Source organism: Procambarus clarkii, unplaced genomic scaffold (genome assembly GCF_040958095.1).
Source record: "Procambarus clarkii isolate CNS0578487 unplaced genomic scaffold, FALCON_Pclarkii_2.0 HiC_scaffold_107, whole genome shotgun sequence".
NCBI lineage: Eukaryota > Metazoa > Arthropoda > Malacostraca > Decapoda > Cambaridae > Procambarus > Procambarus clarkii.
In genome coordinates, this window is record NW_027189140.1 from 2,240,343 (window position 1) to 2,268,139 (window position 27,797).

General features: G+C 42.2%; 1 protein-coding gene across 1 annotated transcript in view; it reads left to right on the plus strand.

Moving 5' to 3' along the window:
* The window catches only part of LOC123754673 (origin recognition complex subunit 3-like), a 194,658-nt gene that overhangs the window by 29,331 nt on the left and 137,530 nt on the right, over window positions 1–27,797 (plus strand). The gene's annotated exons all lie outside the window — the stretch shown is intronic.

The following is a 27,797-nucleotide window of genomic DNA, read 5'->3' on the forward strand; positions in this document are numbered from 1 at the left end:
GCTTGCTTGTGAGGCCTCACTGGTTGACGGTCCTTGGCTTGCTTGTGAGGCCTCACTGGTTGAAGGTCCATGGCTTGCTTGTGAGGCCTCACTGGTTGAAGGTCCTTGGCTTGCTTGTGAGGCCTCACTGGTTGAAGGTTCTTGGCTTGCTTGTGAGGCCTCACAGGTTGAAGGTCCTTGGCTTGCTTGTGAGGCCTCACTGGTTGAAGGTTCTTGGCTTGCTTGTGAGGCCTCACTGGTTGAAGGTCCTTGGTTTGCTTGTGAGGCCTCACTGGTTGAAGGTCCTTGGCTTGCTTGTGAGGCCTCACTGGTTGAAGGTCCATGGCTTGCTTGTGAGGCCTCACTGGTTGATGGTTGAAGGTCCTTGGCTTGCTTGTGAGGCCTCACTGGTTGAAGGTCCTTGGCTTGCTTGTGAGGCCTCACTGGTTGAAGGTCCTTGGCTTGCTTGTGAGGCCTCACTGGTTGAAGGTCCTTGGTTTGCTTGTGAGGCCTCACTGGTTGAAGGTCCTTGGCTTGCTTGTGAGGCCTCACTGGTTGAAGGTCCTTGGCTTGCTTGTGAGGCCTCACTGGTTGAAGGTCCTTGGCTTGCTTGTGAGGCCTCACAGGTTGAAGGTCCTTGGCTTGCTTGTGAGGCCTCACTGGTTGAAGGTCCATGGCTTGCTTGTGAGGCCTCACTGGTTGAAGGTCCATGGCTTGCTTGTGAGGCCTCACTGGTTGAAGGGTTGTTGTATACAATACAAATTACAGGCCCCTCCACATGCCCCATATTCCCCAGGCAGTCCCTGCCAACTCTCCCCCCTCTCTCTCTCTCTCTCTTGATACTCCTTACCCTGAAACCACCCACCCCAACACTACCAATATCACGTGCCTCGAGCCACAGCCATACGGGATTCATACGGTACGGACCGATGCCCAGCTTTGTATCCGGAAAAATCTCCGGTTGTCTGGATTTCAGTTTGGATATAAACAAGTAGGTAGAAAGTTCAAGATAACCTCAAGAAAGTTATCCGGATTTGATTTAAACTCTCTGCCTGTATACTTGTATCTGGAGAAACCTCTGGTGATCTGGATTCGATGTATAAGAAATGCTATACATTTAAAAAATTAAACATTTTGTAATAGTATTTACAGTACCTGTACTGTACAGTACTACTTAATGCAGAAGAATAGTAATACCTTACCTACCTATCCCTGTGGTTACCTTGTGGTGATTCCAAGGAGCAATGTCCCTACAGCCTGGTTTCTTACCAGGCCTCTTGGTTGGTGGTCTGGTTATCCAGGCTGTTGGGCACCGTGTGCACCAAGATGTATGAATAATCACAGCCTGGGTGATCAGGTATCTTTTGGAGGTGTTTGTCAAGTTCTCTCTCTCTCTCTCTCTCGAACACTGTGAGAGGCCAGCCAGTTATGCCCTTTATATGTAGCGGGGGAGTGTCGGAAAGTCTTGGGCCTTTTATATTGGAATGGCCAGGTCCCAAATTTGCACAGTAGAATAACAACATACTGGAGCAGAAGGTACAGAAGGGAATGCAGAATAATAGAACCAGTGAAGAGTAGAGGTGCCATAGGCACAATCAGAAAGCACTGTCTGAACATCAGAGGTCCACAGCTGTTCAATACCCTGCCAGCAAGCATTAGAAATATTGCCAGAACAAAGGTGGATGTCTTCAAGAAGCATTTAGATAAGTTCCTGCAAGAAGTGCCGAACCAACTGGGTTGTAGTGGCTGTGGGCCTGCAGGCCACTCCAAGCAACAGCCTGTGTGACCAAGTTATCACACACTGAGCCTGGCCCTGGGCATATTTGGGAAGTAGAAGAACTCTTGGAACTCTTTCCAGGTATGATGTTGATACAGTTCTCTCTCAGCATACCTATTGCACCTCTGCTTTTCAATAGGGCTATTTTCACATCCTGCCATTTCTACTGGTGGAAATAACATTGTGATATTACAGTGGTACCTCGCATAACGATTGCCCGAAAAGGCGAACATTTTGGGTAACGAACGGCCCGATCGGCGTCAAATCGTTCTGCATGGGGAACGCTCGTTTGAATAATGTCAACACCACATGGTGGGGTCGCGCTGCTTCTTGCACATTCTCAGACGCCTCCGACGATGCACATAAATTATGTTGTAATTACCTAAGTGTAATTACCTAAGTGTAGTTACAGGATGAGAGCTACGCTCATGGTGTCCCGTCTTCCCAGCACTCTTTGTCATATAACGCTTTGAAACTACTGACGGTCTTGGCCTCCACCACCTTCTCACTTAACTTGTTCCAACCGTCTACCACTCTATTTGCGAAGGTGAATTTTCTTATATTTCTTCGGCATCTGTGTTTAGCTAGTTTAAATCTATGACCTCTTGTTCTTGAAATTCCAGGTCTCAGGAAGTCTTCCCTGTCGATTTTATCAATTCCTGTTACTATTTTGTATGTAGTGATCATATCACCTCTTTTTCTTCTGTCTTCTAGTTTTGGCATATTTAATGCTTCTAACCTCTCCTCGTAGCTCTTGCCCTTCAGTTCTGGGAGCCACTTAGTAGCATGTCTTTGCACCTTTTCCAGTTTGTTGATGTGCTTCTTAAGTAGGCAAAAAGAATCCATCAAGTCAAAACCAACGGAAAATTCGCCTGAAGCTGTCTTCCCAGTTCACGAAATCCAATCTAGTCCGGACAGCTGTAGCCCAACGGACGGGATTATACATCAACGAGTGCTTGGCTAGGAACAGACAGCACCTCCTCTACCGCCTGCGTCAAATCCGTCAAAAAAACCCAGATGCGATTCATCAGTGCTTCGTTAGAGATGGACTGATAAAGGTGAGAAAAACCGCAGAGGGCAAAATGTTCACTATTACTAAAGAAGAGAACCTCAACGCTTTCCTCTCCCAATGTGGTCTGTCTCAGCTCATTATCACTCCCAGTGAATTAACTTAATTAACCCCCTGTCAACTAGTGGGGCTAGGTTTCCTAAGTCTCATTGTTTCATTTTCTGACTTAATTTTTAACTTACTCTTAACTAGTCATTTACTGAAATTTTTTAATTGAGTGCATAAATAGTTCTTCAGGTCTTATTAATTATACAGTCATAACTGAACTATTTATAGTTAATAATCATTAGCTTAAATTTGCCTATGTTTATTATTCAACTTTTCTTTGATTCCATTTATTACCTAGGTTGCCTAGCCTCGCCATGCTCCATTACTCCATTGTACCCCTGGCTTTGCCTGTATCTCAAATTGCAAATTGTTACTTACAGTGTACCTGAGAGTACTTGTAAGCAATCTACCTCATTTTTCATTTTTGCTCAATTTGTTTTTGTATTGCTTAGTCTTGTTTATATTTTTGTTTTGTATTTCTATATCTTGTGTTTTGTATAGTCCATGTTTATATGTTTTTTCGTTAATCTCATTTATTACCTAGGTTGCCAAGCCTAGCCATACTCCCTTACTCCATTGTACCCCTGTAAGCCCCTTTTGAGTTTGCTTTGTTCTGTATTGTGTACATCTTTTTCCCTATTTTATAGCTTATTTCTACCTTGTTATTTGCCTTTCTTCACTTGTTTTTCCTGCAATCAGCTTTTTTTATGCAGACAAGTATAGACCCTGAACTTAACCTCTTATCCACTATCTATGACAATTATCACTTTAATGATCTAAATTGCAGATATTTTGCAGCACATGATGTAAACAATGTATTAACTCATAATCACAATATCTCTGTAATCAATTTGAACGTTAGATCCCTAGGTAAACACTTCGATGATGTTAGTGCCTTGATTGAAGCTATTGACAACAAATTCTCTTTTATTATACTTACTGAAACATGGTTGAAAGAGGATACTACTCAGCTCTTTAACATGCCTAACTACTCAGCAATTCACAACTGTCGTCAACTTCAGAGAGGTGGTGGCACTGCTCTTTACTACCACCAAGAACTAACATGCTTAAAAGAAATTAGAACCAGAGACTGCTATGGGGAGTATATCTTCGCCAGCTTCAGAGTCAAGGGTGCCGAGTCTGTCCTGACTGTGGGTGCAGTTTATAGAATTCCTAACACTGATGTGTCCGAATTCAACTCAAACCTTAGAAATCTAATACTTGATAACAGACTGAACAAAAACCACCTAATTATCGCAGGGGACTTTAATATTGACCTCTGCGAGCCTGAACACCCCACTGCTGTTAGCTTCCTCAACTGTATGAATTCCTGCTTCCTCATACCCTTAATCACTAGACCTACTAGAATCACTGATAGCACTGCCACGACGCTCGATCACATCTGGACAAACATAACCTCTCCGCTTACTTCAGGTATAATCACCGATAGCACTACAGATCATTACCCCACATTTCTCTTAACTAACATTAGCAAACCACCTCTTGAGTCAAGAGTGATACGTTTTAGACTACACAATGAAACTGCTATAGACAATTTTATAACTGCTGCTGATAATGTCAACTGGGAGTCCGAGTTAGGTAACATAGTGGACATCAACCTTGCAGTACAATCTTTTCTTCAAAAAACTCTTAGCCTTTATAATACCCACTGTCCTATGCTTACAAAACAAGTCACAACCAAAAGGCTTAACAATCCCTGGCTTACAAAGGGAATACTTAAATCTATTAATAAAAAACATGACCTTGAGAAGAAGTATAGGTTAGGAATTGTCTCCAAAGAATTCTCAAAGAATTACTCATTATTGCTGTCTAAGATAATTAGACGAGCCAAAACTAAATACTACGAAGATAAATTTACCCAAATAAAGAGCAACATTAAACAAACTTGGAGAACAATTTCTCAAATATTGGGATCAAAGAAGTCTTTAAATAACAAACCGACTCTCCTGTCTAATAACGATGGTCAGCTTTCAGCCTCTGATTCTGCTACTGAGTTCAATAGGTTCTTCTCTTCCATTGGTTCATCCCTTGCAAATGATATTCCATCTTCCAGTACTGACATTAATGACTATCTTTCAGGTAACTATCCACAGTCTCTGTACCTAAAGCCTATTAATTCCACTGACGTCAATGAGATAATCCTTTCCCTTAAAACCAAGTCTGGTGCCCTTGAGGAGATACCAACTTTAATTTACAAAAAAGCCTCCAGATCTTTAGCCCCTGCTATTGCTTTGCTCTTCAACAAGTCACTTGAACTCCAAACCTTCCCAGATATTCTAAAAAAAGCGAGAGTAACGCCTGTCCACAAATGTGGTAATCTCACAGATGTTAACAACTACAGACCTATATCTATCCTGCCAAACTTGTCAAAATTTTTTGAAAAACTAATCTATAAGCAGCTTTACTCATATCTAGCCAAACTCAATATACTTAGCCCTTGCCAATATGGCTTCAGACCCAAAAAAAGCACTAACGATGCACTTATTAGTATGCTTAACTCGATTCATACAGCTCTTGATAAAAATGAGTTCTCTGTTGGGTTGTTTGTGGACCTGCGTAAAGCTTTTGACACTGTCAACCACCAAAACCTTCTTCTTAAATTACATCATTATGGAGTCAGAGGACACTCCCTACAATACCTCAAATCCTACCTTACTGACAGGCTCCAATATGTTTCTGTGAATAATACAATTTCTCCCACCCTACCCATCAACATTGGTGTTCCCCAGGGCAGCATACTTGGCCCTCTCCTCTTTCTCATCTACATTAATGACCTTCCAAATGCCTCCCAACACCTCAAACCAATTCTATTTGCTGACGACACAACCTTCATTTACTCCAGTCCTGATCCCCTTGCTCTAAATGCCACAGTAAATACTGAGCTAAATAAAGTCCATCTGTGGCTAACTGCCAACAAACTCACCCTTAACATTGACAAAACCTTTTATATTCTGTTTGGCAATAAATCCTCTAATCAAATAAATCTCAAAATAAACAATACCCAAATTTGTAACAAATTAGATGGCAAATTCCTTGGCATTCTCATTGACCACAAGCTTAATTTCCAGGGACACATTCTAAACATATCAAAAAAAGTTTCAAAAACTGTGGGCATTCTTTCTAAGATCAGATATTATGTACCACGCCCTGCCCTGGTGACTCTCTATTACTCCCTTATCTATCCATATCTCAACTATGGTATTTGTGCTTGGGGCTCTACTACCCAAAATCACTTACGTCCTCTAATTACTCAACACAAAGCTGCTATTAGGACAATATCCAATTCTGGCCCCAGACACCACTCGGTACCCCTACTTAAATCTGAATATGTTAGACATTAAGTCACTGCACATTCTCTCATGTGTATTATACATATATAAAACGCTAAACTATAATGCCAATCCTGATCTCAAAAGCTTCATAGAAGGTTGTATCAGAACCCATGAGCATCACACCAGAAATAAATACAGTTTTGATATTCCTAGAGTACGACTTAATCAAACTAGAAATGCTCTACAAATCAAGGGGCCCAGAATGTGGAATGACCTTCCCAACCATGTTAAAGACTGTACCTCTCTCAACCAGTTTAAGTTAAAAGCGAAGCTATACCTAATAAATTCCCTGTAACCTACCTTACCCTTCTATTGTCAACCAATGTCTGTTTTTTTCTTTAAAGAGCGCTGTTTGTCGACATAATTGTATTTGTGCTGCCTTTTCATCTATGTTTTCATTTCTTGTTTTCATTCTACTCATTATGCTCAATTAGTATTAAGCTTGTCATTTAAGTTTATCATGCCCGAAACGCTTTGCGTAATAGTGGCTTTAGGCATTGTATGTACTAGCTATACCTATAAGTTAAACAATCCTTGTAAATATTTATTGTATGTATGTACCTTACCTAAATAAAATTGTATTGTATTGTATTGTATTGTAGATATGGGCACCACACAACAGCTGCATATTCTAGCTTTGGCCTAACAAAAGTCATGAACAATTTCTTTAGTATATCGCCATCCATGTATTTAAATGCAATTCTGAAGTTAGAAAGCATAGCATAGGCTCCTTGCACAATATTCTTTATGTGGTCCTCAGGTGATAGTTTTCTATCTAGAACCACTCCTAGATCTCTTTCTTTATCAGAATTCTTTAAAGATTTCTCACATAATATATAGGTTGTGTGGGGTCTATGTTCTCCTATTCCACATTCCATAACATGACATTTATTAACATTAAATTCCATTTGCCAAGTGGTGCTCCATATACTTATTTTGTCCAGGTCTTCTTGAAGGGTATGACAGTCATCTAAATTTCTTATCCTTCCTATTATCTTAGCATCATCAGCAAACATGTTCATATAATTCTGTATACCAACTGGTAGATCATTTATGTACACAATAAACATCACTGGTGCAAGAACTGAGCCCTGTGGTACTCCACTTGTGACATTTCTCCATTCTGATACATTGCCTCTGATTACTGCCCTCATTTTTCTATCAGTCAGAAAATTTTTCATCCATGATAGAAGCTTACCTGTCACCCCTCCAATATTTTCCAGTTTCCAGAACAACCTCTTATGTGGAACTCTGTCGAAAGCCTTTTTTAGGTCCAGATAGATGCAGTCAACCCAACCATCTCTTTCCTGTAATATCTCTGTGGCTCGATCATAGAAACTGAGTAAATTCGATACACAGGATCTTCCTGATCGAAAACCATACTGTCTGTCTGATATTATATCATTTCTCTCTAGGTGTTCTACCCATTTAGTTTTGATTAGTTTTTCCAATACTTTCACTATTACACTTGTCAATGATACAGGTCTATAATTGAGGGGGTCTTCCCTGCTGCCACTTTTGTAGATTGGAACTATGTTAGCCTGTTTCCACCCGTCTGCTACGATTCCTGTACACAGGGATGCCTGAAAGATCAGGTGAAGTGGAATGCTGAGCTCAGATGCACATTCTCTCAGAACCCATGGTGAAACGCCATCTGGGCCAGCTGCTTTGTTCTTACCGAGCTCCTTGAGCATTTTTTCCACTTCGTCTCTAGACAGCTCTATGTGTTCTATGTTGTTCTCTGGAATTCTTATTGTATCTGGTTCCCTAAATATTTCATTTTGTACAAACACACTTTGGAACTTTTCGTTTAGTGTTTCACACATTTCCTTTTCATCTTCCGTGAATCTATTTCCCATTTTCAACCTCTGAATATTATCCTTTACCTGCAATTTGTTGTTTATGAATTTATAGAATAGACCTGGTTCTGTTTTACATTTGTCCGCAATCCCTTTTTCAAAATTTCTTTCTGCCTCTCTCCTCACTGCCGTGTAGTTGTTTCTCGCATCTTTGTATTGCTGGTATGTTTGGGGGTTCGGCCTCTTCCTGTATTGATTCCATTTTTGTGTCTTTCGGTCTCTAGCCCTCTCGCAATTTCTATTGAACCAATCCTGTTTCCTAGTTCTGCATCTCTGTTTTGGTATAAATTTTTTTGTGCCTTTATCATATATTTCACAAAACTTGCCATACATCTCATTCACTTCCTTGCCTAGCATCAAGTCTGTCCAATTATACTCACTAAAAAAATTTCTAAGGTCACCATAATGTCCTCTCCTGAAGTCTGGTTTTTCAACTGCTTCAACCTCCTTATTTTCTTCCAGCTTATAACGCATTGCATACTTTATTCCCAAAAAGACATGGTCACTTTTACCCAAGGGAGGAAGGTACTGAATGTCAAATATCTCTTCCTCCTTCCTGGTAAATATCAAATCTAGCATGGAGGGAACGTCCCCTTCCCTCATCCTCGTAGCTTGTTTAACATGTTGATACAAGAATGTTTCCAGGATGAGGTCTACAAATTAACAGGTCCAAAAATCTTCTGTTTTAGCTTCATATGCTTCCCAGTCAATGGATTTCAAGTTGAAGTCACCGACTATCAACAGTCGTGATCTATCGTTATCCGCTCTCGCTATAATCTCTCTCATTATTGTTATAAGACCTTCACGTTTACTATCTAGCTCCTCCTTTGACCATGTGCTGCTTGGCGGTGGACTATATGCATTTATCATCATTAGTTTATCATCCTCATAGCAGATCTCTAGTGCTATTATGTCAACTTCATTGTGGATTGGCAGTCATTATTTCCTTCACCTTTAGGTGTTCTTTTACCAGCACAGCAACGCCACCGCCTTTCCTAATTTTTCTGTCCCGTCTCCAAATTGAGTAGCCCCTTGGGAATATGACCTCATTTAAAATTACATCTTCAAGTTTTGTCTCCGTGAGTGCAACAATGTCTGGTGTCTGCAGCTGTATTACATCACTTAACTCCAGTATCTTCGATCTCACTCCATCTATGTTGGTGTATGCAATCTTCAGGAACTTGTTCCCCCTCTCCTTATTCTTCACTCCCCCTCTCTCTATTGATTTTGTTGGTTTGCCTTTATGTACCACTTTACTGGTTTGCCTACCCCTATCACTTTGTAGAAAAAAGAATTTATTTCTTCTTCATTCCTGCTCTCATTTAAATGTTTTGCCTCGGCGAGGTTCAGTTTCAGCTTCTCTCTATCTTCTTTTGAAAGATCTTGTCTTAACGACCACCCTTTCCCATCCTCATCCCTTTGCAATTTTCTAGCATTCCTTAGTACTTCTTCCATCTGTTTGGCACCGTTTAGGGTGATCCTCAAAGGTCGATCTTTCCCTTTTACGTACCTGCCTATTCTCCTGTAGTCGCACACATTCTCTCTGTTTGTAAGACCTTCCACGAGGCCAACAATTTTATCTACTACTTTAGCTTCTTCTACAGCTCTTTCTGACCTAGATGTTATCGCCTTTTCTTTGCAGCCAAAAATGATCAGGGACTTACTCCGATCAACTGTGTTTTGCACCAACTTCGGGTTAGATGCCAATTCTTTCCTCACTTCTAGCCTAATGTTTGTTTTATCTTGGTTGCTGCAGTGTTTGACTTCCTTTACTGCTTCTTCTATTTTTTCCTTCTCCTTGGCCACTTGTGCATAAGTGAGTTGCATATCTTTCTTGCACTGTTCTATTCCCTGTGTAACTTCCTCCATCTGTGCTGACAAAAGCTGTTTCTCCTGTTGAATTTCCTTGCCTAACCTATTGTAGTCATTTATGTTTAAATTTACTTTAACTTCTTCCAAAGCTATTTTTAAGAGTTTATTTTCTTCTTCCATGGCTTTGCAATTTGTTTCCAATTGATTCTTATCCTTGCGCAAGTCTTTCACTAAACCCTCAAGACATAAAACTTTGCTATTCAAATGGTCATTACTTTCTTTCAATTTACTAATTATTTCTACATGAGAGTTCACTATAGTATCTAAATTTACCAACTTGTTATGTAGACTACTAATATCAATGCTTTCTTCATTGAATCCCTCAAAATCAAGCTCTGTTTTGTTTTTCCCCTTGCCAGTGGCCATCTTGAATGTTCTTCTCTGCACTGTAAACACTAGGGCAACTTTTTCTCATCCGATTTTTCACTTCCCTTAGCACTTTCCTGTTACCTCACCTATTTTTCAAGAGCACTATACCTTTATGTTCTCTGGGACACCACTCACTACCATCAACCTGTACTACAATACTTAGGATTGTTGAAATATGCTGGAGCTCCTCTGCTGCAAGTGTTGACCCTAGGGTCAAGTGTTGTTCTTGTTTAAAGATGCTAATGATGCTGGGATATAAAGGGGTGACTGCTGAGATGTTGCAAAGTATTGATGTTTTTGTAGAAAAAAAGAAATGAAATTTCTGAAATACAACAAATGTCAAAAAAGTTCGTTCGGTGTTTGGCAGGTAGGCTGCTCCAATATAACAATCTTTCTTTGTTTCAAATGTGTTCCTTTTGTTTTGTATTTGTCATTTACGTCTCAATAATGGAGCAGCCTACCTTACCTTGAGGTTACCTTGAGGTGCTTCCGGGGCTTAGCGTCCCCGCGGCCCGGTCGTCGACCAGGCCTCCTGGTTGCCGGACTGATCAACCAGGCTGTTGGACGCGGCTGCTCGCAGCCTGACGTATGAGTCACAGCCTGGTTGATCAGGTATCCTTTGGAGGTGCTTATCCAGTTCTCTCTTGAACACTGTGAGGGGTCGGCCAGTTATGCCCCTTATGTGTAGTGGAAGCGTGTTGAACAGTCTCGGGCCTCTGATGTTGATAGAGTTCTCTCTCAGAGTACCTGTTGCACCTCTGCTTTTCAACGGGGGTATTCTGCACATCCTGCCATGTCTTCTAGTCTCATGTGATGTTATTTCTGTGTGCAGGTTTGGGACCAGCCCCTCTAATATTTTCCACGTGTAAATTATTATGTATCTCTCCCGCCTGCGCTGGTCTCATGTGATGTTATTTCTGTGTGCAGGTTTGGGACCAGCCCCTCTAATATTTTCCACGTGTAAATTATTATGTATCTCTCCCACCTGCGCTCAAGGGAGTACAGTTTTAGGCTCTTTAGTCGGTCCCAATAGTTTAGATGTTTTACTGCTGAGTGGATTCTAGCAGTAAAGGATCTCTGCACGCTCTCCAGATCAGCAATTTCTCCAGCTTTGAAAGGTGCTGTCATTGTGCAGCAGTACTCCACTCTAGAGAGCACAAGCGTTTTGAAAAGTATCATCATCGGTATAGCATCTCTAGTGTGAAAAGTTCTTGTTATCCAACCTGTCATTTTTCTTGCAGTTGTGACGGCTACTTTATTGTGTTCTTTAAAGGTAAGGTCTTCCGACATGAGTACACCCAGATCCTTTACATTGCCTTTTCGTTCTATGTTATGATTTGTCTGAGTTTTGTACGTGGTTTCCGTTTTTATATTTTCATTTTTTCCATAGCGCATGAGCTGGAACTTATCTTCGTTAAACACCATATTATTTTCTGTAGCCCATAGAAAGACCTGATCTACATCTGACTGGAGGTTCGCCGTGTCTTCTATGTTACCTACTCTCTTGAAGATCCTAGTGTCATCTGCAAAGGATGATACTGTGCTATAGGTTGTGTTCTTGTCTATGTCCGATATGAGGATGAGAAAAAGTACTGGAGCAAGCACAGTATCCTGGGGGACTGAGCTCTTCACGGTTGATGGGCTGGATTTTATTTTGTTGACTATTACACATTGGGTTCTGTTGGTCAAGAAATTGTAGATCCATCTGCCTATTTATCCGGTACCTTACATATACTGAATAAACCATTATGACATTTTCCTTTCTTCAAATGTGTTCAATATTTATTTTTCATTTGTCTTATAGCAAAAGGTTCATTCGGTGGTCGGCAGGTAGGCTGCTCCATGTTTCTTACATAAAAAAACGTAAATAATAAAAAAAATGAAGAACTTTGAAAACCAGAACAAATGTCAAAAAAGATTCGTTTGGTGGTCTACAGGTAGGCTGCTCCATGTTTCCTAAATAAAAAATAAAGAAAAATAAAAGAACTATTGAAGCAATTTGAAAAATTGACAAATGCCATAAAGGTTCGTTCAGTGTTTGTCGGGTAGGCTGCTCCATTATTGAGACGTAAGTGACAAATACAAAACAAATGGAACACATTTGAAACAAAGAAAGATCGTCATAATTGAGCAGCCTACCCGACAAACACTGAACGAACCTTTTGCTATAACAAATATGAAAGACTAGGGCTGTTGGCTGGGTTAGTACTGCGTGACCAACCATTTGTGGCACACGTGCCTCTGGCTCCCAAACACCTGTCCCACACGGTGTTGAAAGACTGTGCTCAGTCAGTGAAATTCAGACTCTATTGTTTGAAGAACATAAGGGTCATAACATTGGTGAAGCTAGGCGCAATAAGGACTTAACACAACGGTCGGATGCAAGTGATACAGCACCTATGAGCATGGTACAGCGAGCGTATCCAGTTGTAGCTCTGAGCCCCACCCTTGCCATTTCCAATTTATATATATGATACATAGATGAATCGTTTTCTACGTTCAGTGATGATGTATCTGATACAAGTAGCATAGATGAACAGTGTTAGCGGCTTGCATGGTAGTGTCTTCCATAGATATTTTCAAGAATACCTGAATCTTTTCCTGACTGACGGACACTCTTTGAGGCTAGCTGAATCTCTTCCTGTGTGGGACCTTATAAAGCGATCTTTTCAAGACTACCTTACAATTTGAGCTTTTCCTATAATCGTTTCAATACTACCTTATGCTTTACAAGCTTGGCTACATACCACCTACAAGTACTAAAGCCAAGGGTGCACGCGAGTGCGTTATTTGCAAGCACACAGAACGATGAAACAGGAAGCAAAAATCTATTGTAGCTGGTGCAACGAGAGCGAAGTCGTGCTGTGTACCATGGACTACTTCGTTGACTATTACGCACCTCCAAAGTACTGAGTGTGTAATACAGTGTGTTACTGTGTAAATAGTATGTGAAACTGTACATATTGTAATTTTAGTGAATTTTTACCACGTAATACTGTGACAATAAACATTTATTGTGGACACATTGCTGACACATGTATCACAGTTCCATGGAAAATTATGAATGTTCTACTGTATACATATTGTAAAGGTCACAAATATACATCATATACGATAAAAGAAACAAATAAAACCGCATTGGAAATACTTAGAAAAAATATTTGAAAATATATTTGTGGCAACACGCAGTGCTTGAATGGCCTGCGCGACCGTGTCTGGGAGCTTCACACACGGGCGACCAGCCCCTGATGACGTCACAGCGCACCTTGTCCACGCCCTCACAGCCAAAGTAAGTGGAATTTGGTAATTATTTTCACATAGACATGTTCAGGGAAGGTAATTTATCATTTTACAAAGAAAAATTATATTTTGGGGAGCACTTGATGTCATGCACACTGGGGAATTTCACAATAAACACAGTTCATCACAGTGGTTAAATGGGGACATTCGTTTTGTATGACGTCCGTTTCACATGACGAACATGGAACGGATTAAATTCGTTATTCGAGGTACCACTGTATTTCCATGTGCAGATTTGGAACCAGTCCCTATAATATTTTATGGTTGTAAATTATTGTATGTATCTCTCTCCCCTGTGCTGTAGAGAATACAGATTTAAAAATTGTTATTGGTCCCAATAATTAGATGTTTTATAGAGTGGAAATATAAAATATGAAGATGCGCATTCAGTACACCATATTCTGGTTCACCCACAGTTTGTTCATTAGTTCATCAAGGTACTCAGTTGACCTTGATTCGTTTAAGCAAGGTCACACTGTACAATATAAGCAGCCATCACATTAGTCTTATAGCTCATTAATGCTTTTCACATTTCCTTTCACAATTATTCTGTAAATTCTTGGTACTTGTATCAAACACATTTACTATACCTACCTCACAATTAATTTTCACATCTTTCATCACACACAACAAATACTGTACAATTAGACTACTTGACCCTTTCACTTTTTAATTTCTTACGCATACATCTTGAGCTCTGCCCTGCATTTCATTTATCATCAATTACAACTTTTGACTCACTGAATGACATACTTATTCCATGTCCCAGTTATTTACTAAGACTAAGGCTTGCTCTTATAATCCTAACTTCATTCTACTTTATTCTGTCCTCATGGCAATTTTATTTTTGAATATGTGCATTGGTATTGCCAAAGTGAGAGTATTAGTGATCAACTTTATCTCTTAGATGCCTATCAAATCAAACTTTCTTGATAACATTCACCACTTCCAAATACAGTACTGGTTCCTTTTCTGTGGGGAGCCCCTACAGCTCCCTGGAGCTTATCGGGCTAATGTGTGTTATATTAGACAGGAACATTGGCTAAGGAGTTCAGACCTACCAGGGACCAGCACCAGAACCTGGCCCCTTCAGAGAGGTTTCAGGGAGCAGTGGCCCTGGAAAACCCCCTTGTGTTTGGGGGTTCTCCTTATCTGCCATCGACCGGGGTTAGGCACCCAGAAAGGTAGGCATAACAAAACAAACCCCACATGGTAAGAAACTAAAACAGAAAACTGGACAGAGAGGTAGAAACTCCGTACAATCCCAAGGAAACAAGCAAACATCACACTTTACTGCTGCGCTGCTTGTCTGCGAACCACCTCCCCACTCCAAGAGGGGGAGGGGGGCTCCAGACCTCACCGGGCCGGCTACCTAGCACCAGTTCGTAAGCTAATGTCAACTGGGACAGACGCTTCTCTGGCCTCAGTTTCCTAGGCGGTGTTTGCTTTCGTGGTGTTCACTGCTGTGTTTTTTGTGTTGTGCGGTGGCCAGGTGTTCCTCATCAGTACCGGGGCTGCATACGCTTAGGGGCTTCCTTCCCTAAGCGCCCTGTGAGTATTGCCCCTGTGTGACAGAGTTATCTTCCCTGGGGCATTCGGGAACCATTTTTGTAGAGGTTCTTGCTGCTCGGCATTTGCCTCGCCCTTGGGGCCAGCTAGGGCTCTGGGCCCTTGTTTGGCCTTGGGTAGGTTACTGGTATTGTGCTGGTTAGGGCATCAAGGTGTTGCACGGCCTACCACCTGCGTGGCGACTGGTTCCTGTTGCCTCTGGGGACGGTGTACTTTTGTGGGGTTTTTCTTATGTTTTTCTTTTTAATATGCCTGGTGGGGGTCTGCCTAGTGTGGCTATAGTTCCACTGGTAGTGTTTGGTGGCCCTCTGCTAGGCCTCCGTGATTGTACACGTCGCAGGGGTTTTCAGTGTTGCATCCCCTCTACTTAGCTTGGGTGTTTAACTGGTTAGCAACACCTTGCCCGGGCTTCCCGTAGCAGTCAGCCTACGGGCCCTGGAAAACCCTGTTGGGGCTCGGTGAATCATTGGATGTGTCTTCCGGGTTCCATCCCGTCTTGTGCGGGTTCATTGGTTGCTGTGCCCTTGTCTCAGGGTGATGGTCGCCACTTTTACCTCCGTCATGCTGCCTGTTTGGTCACTGACACCTTCACCCAGAGTCTTGCGAGTTGTGTTCTCTGCTTGTTCTCCAGTACTCTCCTGATGTCCTTACTGTTCAAAGTACAGGCGGCATCCGCATTGCAAGCTTGGTTTAGGTTGCTGCAATGCGCTAGGTTGGTTTTCCACCCGGATGCCCTGGGGCCTCCCCGTTTTGTTTAGGTGCTGTTCGCCCCTTTCCCTCCCTGTTCCCGGCTCCTGACCGTGTGCGGGTTTTGGGGTCGGGGCGGGGTGTAGTTGGTGCCGAGAATTGGGCGGCTTCGGGAGCTGCCCTGTTCGGGTTGGGGACGGAGGTTTTCGAGCCTGTTCCTCCTACCAAGGCTTTTGGGTCTTACTAGCGGCCCATCTTTGGTGCCTTTCCCATGGACTTTTCCTTTTCTTTAAGGGCAGAGGGGTGTGGAGGACAGCTCTGCCCCGGGGCCTCTGTTGCGGGTTCCTGGGGCTGTGGGGGGATGTCCGCTTGCAGTTTTGGGGCTGTCTGCCCCTGCCTAGGTTTTCTGCGTCTGGGCGGGGTTTTTCGTCCCTCTAGTCTGCTTTCTTCCCACATTTGCTGGAGTGTTTTCGGCTCTATTGCGTTGGTCATGGCTCCTTTGTTTTGGTGGCCATTTTCTTTTCTGTGGATAACTCTCCACTTGGCCACGGGCGGCGCTGCCGTTTGTTTACTGTTGCCTGGGTGTGCGAGCTGGCGATTTGGTTAAGTTTTCACCTCCTTTTAGGGATTTTATCCTCCTGTTTCCTTGTTTTTCTGGGGTGTTCTGCACGTCGTCTTTCCTCTGGGAACGGTTGGGTGTTGGTTTTTACACCAGTTTTTCCATTTTCTGTCTGTTCTGGGTTTGGGCCCTAGGGTTTGGGCTCAGTGTCCCTGTCTGTTTACCCTTATTCCCACACCTTGTCCCTCGGTTTTCTGTCTGTTTTGGCCGTTTCCCTGGGGGTTCTGTCTGGGTGCTGTGCTTTGCCCTTCAGTGGTGCAATTCTGCTGGCAAATGTGATAGTTTGGATTCCCCCGGGTTCGATTCCAGGTTCTCTTGGGTTCTTTGGTTTCGTTCCAGAGGTATCTTCCTCTTGGGGACCCTTTGTGGGTTCAGGGGGTTTTGTTACCTCGTTTGTGACTGGTTCTGCCTTTTGGGGTTCCGAGGTCTTCCTGGCTTGCAGGCTGATCTTTTTGGGTCTTGGCACGTGTTGTGGTTGTGCCGGGGCTTTGGGTTTTTGTTGTCGAGGTGGGCCTCTTGGTGCCTTCTTCGTCTGGCCAGTGTGGTGCTCTCTGCCTACCGGTCGGCGGCTTGTCTTTTTCTTTTCTTTAATTTATTTAAAATTTTATTTACATGTATGTATATAGGTTTTTATACATTTTGTGTGTGTAGGTATGTATGTATGTGTGTGTAATTACCTAAGTGTAATTACCTAAGTGTAGTTACAGGATGAGAGCTACGCTCATGGTGTCCCGTCTTCCCAGCACTCTTTGTCATATAACGCTTTGAAACTACTGACGGTCTTGGCCTCCACCAACCTCTCACTTAGCTTGTTCCAACCGTCTACCACTCTATTTGCAAAGGTGAATTTTCTTATATTTCTTCGGCATCTGTGTTTAGCTAGTTTAAATTTATGACCTCTTGTTCTTGAAGTGCCAGGTCTCAGGAAATCTTCCCTGTCGATTTTATCAATTCCTGTTACTATTTTGTACGTAGTGATCATATCACCTCTTTTTCTTCTGTCTTCTAGTTTAGGCATGTTTAATGCTTCTAACCTCTCCTCATAGCTCTTGCCCTTCAGTTCTGGGAGCCACTTAGTAGCATGTCTTTGCACCTTTTCCAGTTTGTTGATGTGCTTCTTAAGATATGGGCACCACACAACAGCTGCATATTCTAGCTTTGGCCTAACAAAAGTCATGAACAATTTCTTTAGTATATCGCCATCCATGTATTTAAATGCAATTCTGAAGTTAGAAAGCATAGCATATAGGCTCCTTGCACAATATTCTTTATGTGGTCCTCAGGTGATAGTGTTCTATCTAGAACCACTCCTAGATCTCTTTCTTTATCAGAATTCTTTAAAGATTTCTCACATAATATATAGGTTGTGTGGGGTCTATGTTCTCCTATTCCACATTCCATAACATGACATTTATTAACATTAAATTCCATTTGCCAAGTGGTGCTCCATATACTTATTTTGTCCAGGTCTTCTTGAAGGGCATGACAGTCATCTAAATTTCTTATCCTTCCTATTATCTTAGCATCATCAGCAAACATGTTCATATAATTCTGTATACCAACTGGTAGATCATTTATGTACACAATAAACATCACTGGTGCAAGAACTGAACCCTGTGGTACTCCACTTGTGACATTTCTCCATTCTGATACATTGCCTCTGATTACTGCCCTCATTTTTCTACCAGTCAGAAAATTTTTCATCCATGATAGAAGCTTACCTGTCACCCCTCCAATATTTTCCAGTTTCCAGAACAACCTCTTATGTGGAACTCTGTCGAAAGCCTTTTTTAGGTCCAGATAGATGCAGTCAACCCAACCATCTCTTTCCTGTAATATCTCTGTGGCTCGATCATAGAAACTGAGTAAATTCGATACACAGGATCTTCCAGATCGAAAACCATACTGTCTGTCTGATATTATATCATTTCTCTCTAGGTGTTCTACCCATTTAGTTTTGATTAGTTTTTCCAATACTTTCACTATTACACTTGTCAATGATACAGGTTTATAACTGTGTGTGTGCGTGTGTGTGTGTGTGCGTGTGTGTGTGTGTGCGTGTGCGTGTGTGTGTGTGTGCGTGTGTGTGTATGTGTGTGTGTGTGTGTGTGTGTGTGTGTGTGTGTAGGTATGTATGTGTGTGTGTGTGTGTGTATATATATATATATAATATATATATATATATATATATATATAATATATATATAATACATATATAATATATATAATGTTGTACCTAGTAGCCAGAACGTCGTACTCGGCCAGCTATGCAAGGCCCGATTTGCCTAATAAGCCAAGTTTTCCTGAATTAATATATTTTCTCTAATTTTTTTCTTATGAAATGATAAAGCTACCCATTTCATTATGTATGAGGTCAATTTTTTTTTATTGGAGTTAACACTTTCGCGTGCCCGGCGAAGGTAAAAAAAAAAGCGGTATGTGCGAGCGGCGTTTTTGTCGCTGAAGCGTAAAAACAAAAATGTGTATACTCTTTTTACTCTCCTGACCTTAGTTCTCGAGCTACGTATTTCATTTTGGTACCAACATGTTTGCAATAAAATTCTCTAGAAGAACATCAGTAAAAAAAGTCACGAAACGTATAGGGATACCAGCACCAAATAAATAACTACGAAGATGACTCGCCGTGAGCGCCCAACAGCAACAAAATGTTTTTACTCTTGGGATTGTTATCACCTCCACACTTGTCCTACAGCGTTAATTTTGGTATCAATGGACTCGCAATGAAATTCCCAACACGGTGATATGAATATAAACGTAGAATAATGATCGCGGCCCACCCGCAAGAGTGTGGGAAGTGGTGAAATTGTTACCCGGTATCGGTGACGGGACGACACGTGCGCGATACGGCGCTTTGAAAGTTTATACTTATTTCACTGTCCTGACATTATTATTCTATGTACGTCATTCATTTTTATGTCAATGTGTTCGCAATAGAATGTTCTATGAGCCCGTAGGTAAAAAACATCAACAAAGCGTAAGATAGAATAGCGCCAAATATAAAACAACGCTGGAACATATCAGTGAGCGTCAAACACACACGAAATGTTTTTACTTTTGTTATGTTTGTCAAGTTTATACTTGTTGCACACAGTTATTTTTGGTTGTACATTGATCGGAATAAAATTCCCTAAACAGACATATGCATATAATACATGATATGGGGGAAGCATTACCAGTATAAACGGCTAAATTCACCCACCTGCAACCCGTTTGGGACACTCATGCAGACACACGCTACACCCAAAAAAAAATCTATGAAGGTTCGAGTCTACTTATGGCAGTTTATGTGATACAGTGTTCATTCTGGTATCAAAATACTCGTTTCAGTTTGTAGTTCATGCGATTTCAGAATCAACTGAATTGCTGGAGGTTCAACATTTGAGTCAGAGTCATCTGACAAAACCGTCTCGTCAAATGGCAGTGTGCCAGACATCTCAGGTTCTGATTCGGTTGCTGCTTCAGCTTGAGGTGTTGAAGTGAACAAAGGCCGCCTCACACCAGATGGTCCAAGAGTTTGCATGGCGTCAACATAGGCAGGACCTGTGTCATCATTTATGTCTGGAGCGTGCCGCAAGTGTTGAGATACTGTTGCTGTTTGAGGCCAATCTTCCGGGTCCCAGCACAATAGGGCCCAATTTGCCACCTCGTGGAACTGTAGCAATGTTAGCTTTTTTTGATCAGTTGTGTTGTATTTGTACAAAACAAAGGCATTATGCAAAGCCATTTGCAGGAAATAAAACGTTATCTTTTAGGTCCACTTGTCAGTTTTCCGGGTAAAATGGTAATACCATTTGATCGAAGTGGTCCACACCTTTCATGAACTTATTGTACCATGCAGCCTAGTGGTAAGAAAGAGAGCCTCATGGCGCGCAGTTTGAAACAAACCCAAAGTAAATCGGATTAAAATTGAATTTTATACAAATATTTTTTTCAGGACATCATTTTATGTCCACATCGCGGAAGCAGGTAGGCGAAACAGGACTCCAGGCGGAGTCCTCATCCTCACAAAGTGTTAAAATTAACGTAGATATATGATCGAACCTAACCAACCCTACCTAACCTAACCTATCTTTATAGGTTAGGTAGCCGAAAAAGTTAGGTTAGGTTAGGTAGCCGAAAAAGTTAGGTTAGGTTAGGTAGTCGAAAAACAATTAATTCATGAAAACTTGGCTTATTAGGCAAATCGGGCCTTGCATAGTAGGCTGAGAAGAGCGTTCTGGCTACTAGGTACGACATATATATATATATATATATATATATATATATATATATATATATATATATATATATATATATATATATATATATATATATATATATATATATATATATATATATATATATATATATATATGTCGTACCTAGTAGCCAGAACGCACTTCTCAGTCTACTATGCAAGGCCCGATTTGCCTAATAAGCCAAGTTTTCCTGAATTAATATATTTTCTCTAATTTTTTTCTTATGATATGATAAAGCTACCCATTTCATTACGTATGAGGTCAATTTGTTTTTATTGGAGTTAAAATTAACGTAGATATATGACCGAACCTAACCAACCCTACCTAACCTAACCTAACCTATCTGTATAGGTTAGGTTAGGTTAGGTAGCCGAAAAAGTTAGGTTAGGTTAGGTTAGGTAGGTTAGGTAGTCGAAAAACAATTAATTCATGAAAACTTGGCTTATTAGGCAAATCGGGCCTTGCATTGTAGGCTGTGAAGTGCGTTCTGGCTACTAGGTACGACATATATATATATATATATATATATATATATATATATATATATATATATATATATATATATATATATATATATATATATATATATATATATATATATATAATATGTGTGTGTGTACATGTATGTATGTGTGTATTTATATACATTTTCTTTTGGAAGGGGTTCTATTCCCTTTGCTGTTGATGGGGCGCTGGGGGTGCAGCTTGCTCTGTTAGCTCTCGCTTGTGGTTGTCTTCCAGCCTCTGGTGGCATTGGACGGCTTCTTCCCTTTTGGGGGATTCAGGGCTGGCGGTGTGGGCTTGTTCCCCTGCGCTTCGTCATGTCCTCTTGGTGTGGGTGCGTTTGGACGTGGTCGTTCCGCCCCATCCGTCCGAGGTTCCCGCCTGTTCTAGTGCAGACATGGGCCTTGCGGTTCTTCTGGACTTATGCAGCCTGCACCCTGGATTCTTTGCCTTCTTCGGAAAACTGTTGTTTCCGGTCCGGCTTCTGTTGGGGGCCGGGTGCCTGGATTGTACCCCTGGACCTGCGGGTCACTTCTTGGCACATTCCTCTCCAGGGTTCTGGGACTGGCACAGTTGATGGTGGGGCCGCTTTTTGGTTTGCCGATGGTTTGTCGCTTTTGTTGCCTTCCCTAGTTTGTAATTGGCACTTAGTGTATTTACACATCTTTACTGGATCTTGGTGACCTGTCTGCGTCTGCTTGGGATTCGGTTTCTGGCCTACCTCGACGACTGGCTGGTGTGGGCTCCCAGTCAGTCCGCTTGTCTGCTTGCCAGGGGTGTGGTTCTTTCCAGATCGCCGGGTTCGGATTCCTGGTGATCTGGAGGCTGTTCCATCTATTTCCGTCCCGGGTTCGGACCTGGCTGGGCCTTGTTTTGGATTCTTCGACTGCTTTTTTGTCTTTCCCTCCAGAAGCGTTGCTGCGACTGTGGTCCCGCCTTCGGCTGTTCATGAGGGAGTCCCGGGTTGCTCGGCAGTTGCTCGAGCAGTTGTGCGGGAGTCTGAATTTCAACGCGCTGGTCTGCCCGCAGGGTTGTGTTTGGCTTCGGCGTCTGTTTGGTTCCTTCAGAGACTTCCCTTCCGCCTCTCTTGCAATCGTTGGGTTTGTTCCTCTGGGGATCTTGTGTTGGTGCTGCTTCACCAGCTTCCTCTTCGGGGTTTTCGGAGTTCCGTGCCTTGGCACCTCCCCGAGCCTTCGCTCGATGTGTTTACGGACGGGTCATCTCTCGGGTGGGGCTTTGTGACCCGTGCTCACCAGGTCGGCCGGAGATGGTGGGGTCTGCCTGTCCGTTGGGCTCACAGCACGTTTTGGGGGTTCGTGGCTGTCTGGTTTGCGCTCGGAGGGTTCGGGTCACTCGGTGCTCTACCATTCAGCAACAGTCGGACTGTTCTCTGATGGTTCTTTGCCGGAACTACAGGGTTTCTCTTAGGTGTTTGACCTTTGGGGTTGGTCCCTTCGAGTGGCTCGTTTGCTGTATTCTCGGGGTTTGGCTAACCGTGAGGTTCATGTCCGGGGTGTGTCCTACATCATGGCGGACAGCCTGTCACGGTTCATTCCTCTGTTCGCGGATTGGCCAGTCGTCACCGACTCGTTTCGTTGGCTCTGCAGGACGTATAGACTCCTGGCCATGGACGTCTTTGAGTCGGCATCGTCTAGGCGTCGCCCATTCTATGTGGTGCCCTTACCTGCCTGCAAGGCGTTCACGGTGGATGCTTTTCAGCAGGACTGGTCGAGATGGGGGTACCTGTTCCTGTTCTCCCAGTCCAGCTGTTGCTTCGGGTTCTGGCTCGGTTGGAGCTCATTCCCAAGAGATTAGTCCTCATAGTCCCTTGGTGGCCAGCCCAGCTTTATTTTCAGACGCTGCTTGATAGGTGTCCGAACCCGGGGCGTTTTCCCATGGCTCCGCCTCTTTCGGCAGGTCGGACCGGTCCTGTACATGACTGGTTCGGCCTTCTCCTTGGCTCTTCGCGTCTGGTATTTTGACGTGGGTATCGCCATCTCTGTGGTGATCAGGTGGCTTTGTTGATGGTGTCCCACCTGCGAGCTTCTTCTCGGCGACAGTATGATGTTCCTGGTGTTTCTGTGCACCTTTTTCTTGCTCTTCGTAGGTTGTCTTCTCTGTCGCATTGGGTTGTCTTGTCCTTTCTTGGGTTTTCAGGACTACAGTTATTTGTTGTTTTTTACTGTCGCCTCGTTTTGTACGGCAATGGCGGAGCTCTCTGGCTTGTGTTCGTGGTGGACGTCACATCTGCCCCGTTCCGTACGCTTTCTCGTGTTTTGTTTCACCTTCGGCCTGATCATGCGTCACCTGAGCTGTCCTGGTCCTTGATCAGGGTGTCTTTTTATCTTCTCAGTTTGTGGTAGCCCCTTCGGTTCAGGTTTCTGCTCTTTGGTACTGGTGGTAGGTTTGTACGTTTGCAGCCTTTCTCCGTCCTTCTGGCGACGGTCGAGACGGGTGCTTTCCGGAGGGGTCCTTGGGTTATTGATGCTTGATTGGTTCGACTGGGGGTGCGTCCTGTGTTGTCTGGTTGCGCTTTTTTGCCGTTACCTGCGTACCGTGTCTGGGGATGCGCTTTGGGTTGATCCTGTTCCCCTCGTTGTCTGTTTCTTAGCTCGGGTCTTCCAGGCCATCCACAGAGTTTTTAAGTCTTCCAGCCTGCGGTCTAGCCTTGCGCCCGTGCTGTTCGGACATTTGCAGCTTTCGCTGCATTGTTGGTGACGTCTAGGGCTCATTTCGGGCGCAAGGATTTGAGGGTCACACAGGTTCTTGGCCGCTCGTTCTTTGTGCGCGTGTCTACTCCTGTGCGTTCTTGTTGCCTTTGGGTTGCAGGTGGCAGCCTGTTGTCCCGGCTTCGCGTTGTGGAGTTTGTGGCGGCCGCCTCCCAGGTCAGCCCTTTCTTTTCCTTCTCTTTGGGTATGAAGCTCCAGGGAGACATAGGGGCTCCCCACAGAAAACCAGCATTGAATGTAATGAAACGCCATTTTCTGGGTGAGCCCCGGAGGCTCCCTGGCAACCCTCCCTCCCACTGGTTGGCGGTTTTTTCGAGTTGGTTGAAGCTTAGCTTCCGAACTGATGCTAGGCAATGGCGCGGTGAGGTCCAGAGGCCGGATTCAGGAAGGTACTTACGAAGGTTTTTCCTCTTAGCTAAGAGCGTTTTCCGTCTTAGCGCTTTCGTGGCGGCTACGTCCGTATTCAAAGAGCTACCCTAAGTGGAAAAACCTTCGTAAGTTCATTCCGGGATTTAAGTGTGGTTTCGACCACTCGTAGCTTTACGTAAACTGGATATAAGTAATTTTTTCTCTACTACATAACACTGGGATCGATTTATGATATTGGAACATGACCAAAATATTATAGCTGGTGAATCTAGTGAAGAGTAATCCTTCGTGTTAGTTATATATGCATTCTCTGCTTGAAACTTGAAGTAAATATGTGTTTGATGATAGTAGAATTAGTTTTATAATAGCAAGATATTATACCAGTAGTTATTAAGTAAATAAACACTGGTGAACATGAAATATGAGAGAAGGTGATGAGCCCTGCCTGATGGGATCATTTACTATCACCAAATGCCCCTGTTCACCTAGTAGTAAGGGTATACCTTAGCTATACATACCCATTTCTAATTTATTTAGTTTGGTTTTATTTTGAAATTAAATCTGGGTGAGACATAAAATAAAAATATGCTGCACAAATGATGTTAGGTAAGGAGAAGGGTAAAAATGTCACAAACTTTATTCATTGAATACTTAAAGCTATAATTATGACTATATAGATCATTAAAAAAGAGAGAGGGAAGTAGGGGTCCAAGACCTCTTCCTGTTATACAATTTGGGTGTGGAACAAGTAATTATCAAAAGAAGGCACCATGCCGGGAAGGCTATGTAGCAGTAAGGCAGTGAGGTGAGGCAGCTACTTATTTGAGAAATGCTTATTTTATTTACCTTATAAGCTGAGGCAACTTATTTTATTTGAGGAATACTCAGCTGATTCCTCTACATTTAGCATGGAACAAATTTGTGTCCAAGACCTCTTCCTGTTACTCAATTTGGCTGTGTGTAACCAAACTAGAAGTGCTCTACAAATCAAGGGACCCAGAATGTGGAATGACCTCCCGAATCATGTCAAAGGCTGTACCTCTCTCAACTAGTTTAAGAGTTAAACCAAGTACTGCCTAATTAACTCCATGTAACCTAACTTACGTCCTAAATGTCAACCCATGTCTTGCTATTTTTTAAACAACGTTGTTCACCAACATGTGCAATTGCTGATTTATGCTATGTTAACCCCCCTTTTTGTATTTTTTATTCCTTCTTTCAACACAATTTATACCTAATCCCGATTACTATTAAGTTTTAGTCTGTGTTTTTCCCCCCACACCTTGCCCGAAATGATATGAGTATTAGTGGCTTTAGGTATTGTATGTACTAGCTCTGTCTATAAATCCAACATTATGTTTGTAAATCAACTGTATGTACTTTTCCTGAATAAAATGTATTTATTATTTATTTTTTAATCAGTAAGTATTTTTTAATCAATAAGTAAAAAGAAGGCACCAAGCTGGGAAGGCTATGTAGCACCATTGTGTGTAACAATAAACCAAATTTTTTTTTAACAAATAATGCACCTATATGGTAAAACAAATCCTGTCAGCTGTAAAAATATTGATGCAGTTATTTAAATGAAAAATATAATGAAAGAAATATTACTGGTTTATTTTTATCCTATCTTTTTGTACTGTACAGTATATCTAAGGAAGTGAAAAATTGAGACATAATGCACAATTTAATGAATGATTAGCATGGATTAGCAGTTCAAAAGAAATATGACTATTACATATCAACATGAGATCTTAATGATCCATGGTCAATATGATTTAATAAGGATAATACAGTACTGAATTTGTAATAATACAAACTATAATTTAAAATCTTTATTACTGATTTTTTTTATTAAGAAGATTATGTATACACAGCAATGTACTACTACCCTATTCTATATGGAATATTACACAGTGTAGATAAAAAACTAGCTATAAGTTTATCTAATACTCCCATCTCACAGGAAGGTTAGACATGTACATGGAATCAATTTAGAAAATACCAGCCTCAATACAAAAAAACAAATCAACTCTGACTAAACAACTCTAAGCAATTTTCACAAGAGGTAAGCACTGAATCATGGAAACATTATATTATAATTACTCTTACCAGTTTCTACCAGATTCCTCTCAAACAATGTATTTTTAAACATGTTTAGGTATACACAGCAATGTGCTGCTTCCCTATTCTGTATAAAGGACCACACAGTGTAGATCAAAAACCAGCTACAAGCTCATCCAACATCATCACCTCACAGGATTGCCAGTTATACATGGAATTAGGAGAGAACAAAATACTTAATGCTGATCTATTAGCCCCCACTGGCAAAATCTGGGTGCAGCACAAGAATATCTTCCAATATTCCTGAGTGTATGAAGTAATTACAGAGCTCAAAATACCTCATACCATTTGGTATGAAGTCACTGATAACAGGACAATCACAGATATAGTGTTGGAGAGTATGTTCTCTCAAGTAGGACTGAAAACAGATGTTTTTTTTCCACCAAGAGAGCTATAAACCCATGGAACCGCCTACCCGCTGAAGCCGTAAATGCCAAATTCCAGCTAAAAAATATCATTAAGACAATTGGCGGGCCCTTTAACAAGCCGCCGGCTTTCTGTCCTCTTCGAGGCCACTAGATAGTTAGTGGCCCTTGGGTAAATTCAGTAAATATATACAATAATTGTCAGCGCATCTTCCGAGCAACAAGGACAGCTACACAGTATCTCTTAGAATTACGTAGGTAAACAACATATGTAACATATTTGTTTAATACAATGTCGGTGCTGGCTGTAGATGTTGAAAAAACATTGTTTTACTTCGAAATATACTAATTTTATAAGAAAATTCAACGTAAATAGGAGGCAGTAGAGCTCCGATAAGCCAGCGCTAAATCTTCAATATGAAGAATGTTGCTGCTCTCTGATTGGCCAAACGAAACACAGTAGTGACCTCTATCGGCACGCAGGTGAACCAACAATTTTCTTCCAAAGTGGACCTTATTGAATCGCACCTAAGCATCTTCTTAGGGCGCACTTAGGAACCTTCGTAGCAAACCCACTTACGAAGAAATACACAGAGCTTCCTGAATCTAGGTGCAGGGCTCCCCCCTCCCCCTTTGGGGGCGGCGAGGGTTGTGCAGACGATCAGCGCGATAGTAAAGTGTGATGTTTGCTTGTTTCCTTGGGATTGTAGGGAGTTTCTACCTTTTTGTTTGTTTTTTGTTTTAGTTTTTACCATGTGGGGTTTGTTTTGTTATGCCTACCTTTCTGGGTGCCTAACCCCGGTCGATGGCAGATAAGGAAAACCCCAACAACAAGGGGGTTTTCCAGGGCCATTGCTCCCTGAAACCTCTCTAAAGGGGCCAGGTTCTGGCGCTGGTCCCTGGTAGGTCTGAACTCCTTAGCTAATGTCCAGGTCTAATATAACAT